The sequence below is a fragment of the Erinaceus europaeus genome, chromosome 9 (genome assembly GCF_950295315.1).
Source record: "Erinaceus europaeus chromosome 9, mEriEur2.1, whole genome shotgun sequence".
NCBI classification, from domain to species: domain Eukaryota; kingdom Metazoa; phylum Chordata; class Mammalia; order Eulipotyphla; family Erinaceidae; genus Erinaceus; species Erinaceus europaeus.
Window position 1 is genome coordinate 111,599,939 of NC_080170.1, and position 7,027 is coordinate 111,606,965.

Genomic DNA, 7,027 nt, shown 5'->3' on the forward strand with positions numbered 1-7,027 from the left:
GCTGGAAGTCTGGAGGTCCAGGGTGGTAGAAATTTGTTTCACTGGTTCATTTCATCTTAGCGGAAAATACTACTTCAGAGGATGCATTGAAATCACCCAAGAAACTTTTTTTCCCCTCCGATTTCTGGATCTTAGCTCACATTAGTCAAATGAAAATCTCTAGGTAGAATTCTCAAGTAGCAGCTTGTCTCAAAAACTTCCCCCAAATAATTACAATGTGCAACCCATTGTTCTCAACCCAGGTTGAGAACCACGGGCCTTGTTTGTTCATTTACTTCTATTCATCAAGCAAATACTGAAAGCTTACCAAGCTTTCCCTTTCTTTAAAAAGAACATTTTAGTGGGAGGAATAGTGACTTCCAGAAAGACTGTGGGCACGGTTTCTTCATCTCCCTGTGATAGCTGTTTGCACACCACTGCCTCCACCAAGTCCCTATAGCACTTTGCACTGTGTATTCAAAACATCTCCCACTAGTCCAGAGTCCTTTGTTTTGCTGTAATACACCCCACCTGTTCAAGCTTCATTCTGTATTTCCCTTTTCGTGTCTTGCTTCTTAAGTACCATCTGTAAAATGAGATCACCTGGTATCTGTTGGTTGTAGTATAAGTACACACAGGGACTCAGCTGTAAGAAATGGTGAAATGTTCTCATTTTCCATATCTTGGATGAAATATGAAGGAACATTAGGAGAAGGACAAACACCTTATGACTGACTTTTTTTTTTTAAGAGGCTGAGGAGGCCAGGCAGTGGCAAATCTGGTAGACCATACATGCTACAGTGCATAAGGACTCTGGTTCAAGCCCCAAGGCCCCACTTGCAGGGAGGAAGCTTCACAAATGAAGCAGTGCTGCAGGTGTGTTTCTCTCTCCCTCTTTCTCTCTCTCTCTCTTCCCTCTCAATTTATCTGTCTTTACCCCAAACAAATAAAACACTTTTTTTTAAAAAAAAGAGGATGAGGGGGAGCACGCTTTAGCCGGCGCTCTGGACTTCTCTGGCTGCAGTTTGCACTCCGGCCAAACCTTCCCCTGTGAGATCTGAGAGTGGCCGAGGCGGGGTGGTGAGACAGAGAGGTGTCTAGCCCGGCTCTCCCAGGAACTGATCTAAGGGAGGTGGGGGCGGACATGCTGGTCTCATGGGACATTAGGGTCACTTGCTTGGGCTGTGGCCTTGTAGGGGGATCTGACTGGGGAGGACAGAGGGAGGCCCGCATATAGGGAATGAAGGGCTGTTTGAACAGGAATCCAAAAAAAATGGATATCAGATCTAATCATACAATTTATATATCAAAAATATGAATGATAAAATTTTAAAAAAGAGGTCCATATATGCCCTGTTTTCTGAGTTTGGCCATGTGGTGGATATTGTGGTTTTAAAGACCATGAAGCTGAGGGGACAAGCCTTTGCTATATTTAAGGAGTTGGGTTCATCTACAAATGCCTTGAGACAGTTACAAGGATTTCCATTTTGTGGTAAACCAATGTGAATCCAGTATGCAAAAACAGATTCTGATATAATATCCTGTTGTATGCTTTACATTGGGTTGTTCTAGCTCTCTCCCTGCCAAGAAAATTGGTTCAGTCCTGCTAGTTTCGCGGGCCCACTTGTCCCCACCCCAAGGAACCCTGAGAGAGTTCCAGAGTTCGAGAGTTCGAGAGTGCTTGGCACCGCTGCGGGGGAAGGAGGCAGGAGAGTTCTGTTTGGTGATTAGTTTGGGTTAGTTTATGAATCGTTGTTTCTGAATAAAGAAATACAGCTTCCCTGCCCAGCCGTGTGTCTTCGAGTCTCTGTTACCCGCCCGTGAAGCTAGCCCGGCCTGCTGGAGCCTCCAAATTTTAACAACAAATGGCGCCCACGTGGACCTGACCTGCGCATCTCTCAGATAAGTGAAGACAATTTGGCTACCTATGTACTATGGCCTTCTCTTCTGCTTGTGAAGAGGTCTCCAAAGGCCTCTGCTCTTTCTTCACGAGACTGTTTTGCTGTTTCTGGAACATTTATCTCTGGACCACTCTGTGGTTTCCACTCACTCGGGCACACTCAGAACAGCCAGCAGAGTCGGGAAGAGCCAGCGGGCAAGAGGCGAGGTGTGGAGCTGCCTTTTCCACCTGGTGGAGCAGCCAGCCAGCTGGCTGCGCCCAGACAACCCCGCGCACCACGCCCGCAGCCCCACAGCCACGTAGCACACAGGAGCCTGACGCCAGCACACAGGAGCCCGACGCCAGCACACAGGAGCCTGATGCCAACATGCTAGAGCCTGATGCCAACATGCAGGAGCCTGATGCAAACACGTAGGAGCCCGAGGCCAGCCCACAAGAGCCAGCTCTCCACCGCGTGGCACAGGGCACTGGACGCGAGATCCCTCCACGCTGCTCGGCCGCTGCGAGCAGGACAGCAGACATGGCAGGGCCATGGAACAGGGCAGCAGATATGACAGGGCCATGGGGCAGGGCCGCGGCGGCCTATCATGGCCGCCACCTCAGGGCACCTCGGCCCGCGCCTTCTACAAGGCTGGCCCGCCTGCCCTCAGGCTATGAATTCTATACAGATCCCGGACCTCCCAGACCCCCCGGGTTCCCTGCCGAAACTGGGCACCCTGGCCGATATCCTCAGCGCCGGTCTGAAGGCAGACAAGCTTGAGTATGCAGAGATTCATCCAGAGATCGCAACCTACAATTCCTAGAAGTGGAACTGCACGGGAGGCCACCTCCAGATGGTGACCCCCCCCCAACAACTAAGACAGTACACATCTAAATTTGTGTTTAAAATGACATGTCTTCGTAACAAAGGTTTCTCTCCTTGTGTATTAATGACCATGTTTATGTGTGTGTTTAAAGTCTGGTAAACAGTAACTTTAAGGCTAAATTCTTACTAGGCAAAGTTAAATGAAAAAGGTTTTCAACGTAATTCTCATAAAGATAAAATTAACTTACATTTAAAGTCTGAGGTAAAAATTAGTTAACAATCAATATATTTTAACTAAGTTGGTCTAAACAAGACCTGCGCACACCTAGGGTGTGTCTCCATCTTAAATGGGTGTAACAAAAGGTTAAATAGACTTGTTGATATTTAAAACTCTCGATTACCTTCTCTATTAGAAATGGTAGATTACACAATGGCTATGCTAATTATTCTCATGCCTGAGGTTTTCTTTCCTGCACACACCTAGGGTGTGTCTCCATCTTTAATGAGTGTAACAAAAGGTTAAAAAAACGTTGTTGATATGTAAAAGTCTCAAATTCCTTCTCTATTAGAAATGTTAGATTGCGCTATGGTTATGCTAATAACAAGTTTTGTTTCATAGTAAGTAAATTGCAGCCAGCTGCCTTTGGGACTCTAGGCCGTTCCCCGCCCCCATGCAAATGCCTGTTGAGGCAAGTACGCCCCCCAGAGGCAAGAAATGTTTTTCTTTTAAGCTAATAAAGTTTTGCCCACAGGGGCAAAAAATGGCCCCCTCAGGCCTTCCCTTGGCAGCACACTGGTTCTTGTTACTTGCTTACATGTTTCTCCATGTTTGTGCCAGTTTCTTTTTTAAAAATGCCTGTATGATATAGGTTTCTGTTCACCCCACACCCCTGATACTGTGGTCATTTAGTTAAAAAGAAAAGGGGGAATTGTTGTATGCCCTCCCCCTGCCAAGAAAATTGGTTCAGTCCTGCTAGTTTTCACCGGCCCACTTGTCCCCGCCCCAAGGAACCCCGCCAGAGTTCCAGAGTTCCAGAGTTGGAGAGTGCTTGGCGCCGCTGCGGGGGAAGGAGGCAGCTGAGTTGTGTTTGGTGATTAGTTTGGGTTAGTTTATGAATCCTTTTTCCTGAATAAAGAAATACAGCTTCCCTGCCCAGCCGTGTGTCCCTGAGTCTCTGTTACCCGCCCGTGAAGCTAGCCCAGCCAGCTGGAGCCTCTGAATTTAAACAACAATATCCAAAATTTGTGGCACTTTTGCTGACAAAGAAAAGAAAAAAGAAAATAAGAAAAGTCAAGACTGTGGAACAGACTGCAACTATTGCAAACTGTTGTTAAAATTTCGGAAGCTCTTGCTGGCCGGGCTGGCTTCACAGGTGGGTAACAGAGACGTGGAGACAATGGCTGGGCAGGGAAGCTGTATTTCTTTATTCAGGAACAACAATTCATAAACTAAGACAAACTAATCACCAAACAGAACTCTGCTGTCTCTTTGCGGCGGCACAAAGCACTCTCTCTTACTCTGGGACTCAGGAATAGAGCCTCTCCCTCTTACTCTGTCTCTGCCACTCTCGAACTCTGCAACTCAGGAACTCTACAACTCTGGCACTCTGAAACTCTCCAACTGTGTAACTCAGGAACCCTGGAACTCTGGTGGGGTTCCTAGGGGTGGGGCCAAGTGGGCCCGCGAAAACTAACTGGACTGATCTAATTCTCTTGGTGGGGGAGGGCTAGAACAAACCAATGTAAAGCATACGACAGCAAACAAGAAGCCTGTTCAGAGAACTCTAAATTCAGTCAGTACTCAAGGCAATTCAACACCAAATCCTCAGGTCCATGATTACCCTCCAAACTACATTTTATTTCTTTTAAAAAATATTTATTTATTTATTACCCTTTTGCTTCCCTTCTTTTATTGTTATAGTTGTTGTTGTTATTGTTGCCATTGTTGGATAGAACAGAGAGAAATGGAGAGAGGAGGGGAAGGCAGAGGGGGAGAGAAAGACAGACACCTGCAGACCTGCTTCACCGCCTGTGATATATTTTATTTCTAAATAATTTACCAGAAAAGACTAATGAGATGCAGTTATCGATGCTGTTCGATCAGTTTCCTGGTTGGAAGGAAGTACATTTGGTACCTGGAAGACATCACTTTTGTGATGTCTTTTTTGAATTTGAAAATGATGGACAGGCTGGAGCTCCCATGGATACATTACAAGGATTTAAGATCACTCCATCCCATGTCATGAAGATTACTTATGCCAAGAAATAACATCTGGGATAGTTACCTGTGAAGGATTTATTGTTATTTATAGTGTTTGTTTTGATAACATTTCATTAGGCAGATTAATCAGGGATAGAAGTTGGGGAGAGGGGTAAATAATGAAAATTTTGTGGATTTAAAAAGTCACCTAGTTTTTCTTAAGCCTTCACTAAGTTCTCAAGTTTCTTAAGCTGTAAAGTATCAAGAACTCAGTTTTGTGCAATAAAATTTCATTTGTATTCCAAAAAAAAAAAAAAAAAAAGGACTGAGTACTGAACCAAGCAGACAAAGAACGCCAACTTCATGATATTTCCTTCAACTACTGCCCCCATCCATGTGAGGGGTGCTGCACAGGTTTTAAGGAAAAGCTACATGACATCCAGGGAGTTCTGGGGACCTACTAGCCTCTCTGAGGTTCCTCCAGTATTTCCATACAGAAAACAGGGCTCAACACAACCCACCAAGCTGTCAGCAGCAAGAAGCGAGAGGTATTGAGCCCAGGTGATAGTGGCCCGGGGCCAGGCACACTGTAGATGCTGAGACATCTGTGCTTCTGATCCCAGGAAAGTCAGAGCATTGGGGATCTATTCCAGTGTGGGGGCTAATCCACCGATTTCTAGATAATATCTCCAAAAAATTATTTAGGAAGGAAACTGAAAGTGGTCTTTTGAGCTAAGTATAGAAGAAAGTGAGAGGGAGAAAACAAAGGTAGTAGATGCCGACCTTCTGCCATCTGCTTGATTTGGGGAAATTTTCGCCTTAAAGTAGGTGACTTCACGCCCTGTGGGGGCCAGGGACAGTAGCAGGTGAAGAGAAAGGCAGCGCCAAGCAAACAACAAATGGCACAGTTCTTTGATGAGGTGGGAATAGGAGAGGGAGGATGCAAAAATTCCCAATTGCTTTAAGTAATCTTTTTAAAAATTTTACTAGTTATTTAATATTGATTTAGAAAATTACATGTCAGTCAGCAGGGGTATAAATCCACTCCATTCCCACCACCAGGGTTCTGAATCTTCAGTTTCCCCACTGCAAGCCACCACAGTCCCCCTAAGGTTGTAGACATGGACCAACCATCATTCTAGAACTATCCATCTACATTTATACATAATTGCCCCCTTTTCCTTCTTGATTCAATCCTTTCTTCACCTCCAGGCCACTCATAACATTACTATCTCCGTATGTCCCTCTCCTTCTCCTCCTCTCTTTCTGGGTGCTGATGGAGCTGGAGTTCAGAGCCCTCATATCTTCTTCCTCCCATCACTTCTCACCCATTGGGAGTCTGGATAGTCATGTTTTTCTTGAAGAACCCAAGATCATGAGACTTGGGAGGCATCTCAGAGACTGGTAACTCAATACTTAGTGATGATCTGGGCCCTATAGCCAACTAGGACCCATTCAGGGAGCAAGGAGTGCCAGCGTTCCCCACGTCTCCTCAGCACATCTGAGTTTTCCCAAGGTGGCTCAGAAGCTAGCTGATTCCCTTTCAGAGGTGTGTGTGTGTGTGTGTGTGTGTGTGTGTGTGTGTGTGTGTGTGTGTGTGTGTGTGAGTGAAGTGGGGAGGGTTCAAGAGCCATGCCCTCATCTGAGTCCCTACTCAGCTCAGTGCATTTGGCCATATCTCATAGGATCCCTGAGAAAAACAGCCCTTTCAGCTTCTGCCTGCTGCCTTTCTCTGCAAAATGTGGACCCTGAGGCTGGGCCAGGTCCAGAAACTGCTCCATCTGATGCTCCCAGCCCCTGCCCTTCTAGAGAACGAGCTCCCCTATATTCAGCTCCCCTATATTCACATTTTATATTCAGAAACCTGAGTCAGTCAGCGTGCAAGGCCTGCCAGTTACTCAGCCATGCGTGGCCAGACCTGTCTATGCTCAGCACAGGACCTTTATCAAGTGTTTGACCTTGTCCACGACGTGCATGGCACACAGGACCTCCTACAAGAGGCTGTGTGCTGGTTTAATGCTCTGCAGTCACTGTTGTGAATGCTGAATCATTTTGTCCCAGGGCCTGAGCTGTGTAAATGGAGTCTGATTGAAGAGTGGGGCAGGGGAGTGTGAGCGGAGGAGATGCCTTGGTGGGTGGTGCT

At 46.3% G+C, this 7,027-nt stretch overlaps 1 pseudogene; it reads left to right on the forward strand.

Annotated features, from left to right (window-relative positions):
* The first annotated feature begins 1,252 nt into the window (after positions 1 to 1,252).
* Positions 1,253 to 5,360, forward strand: LOC103110609 (U2 small nuclear ribonucleoprotein B''-like; annotated as a pseudogene).
* The last annotated feature ends 1,667 nt before the right edge of the window (positions 5,361 to 7,027 follow it).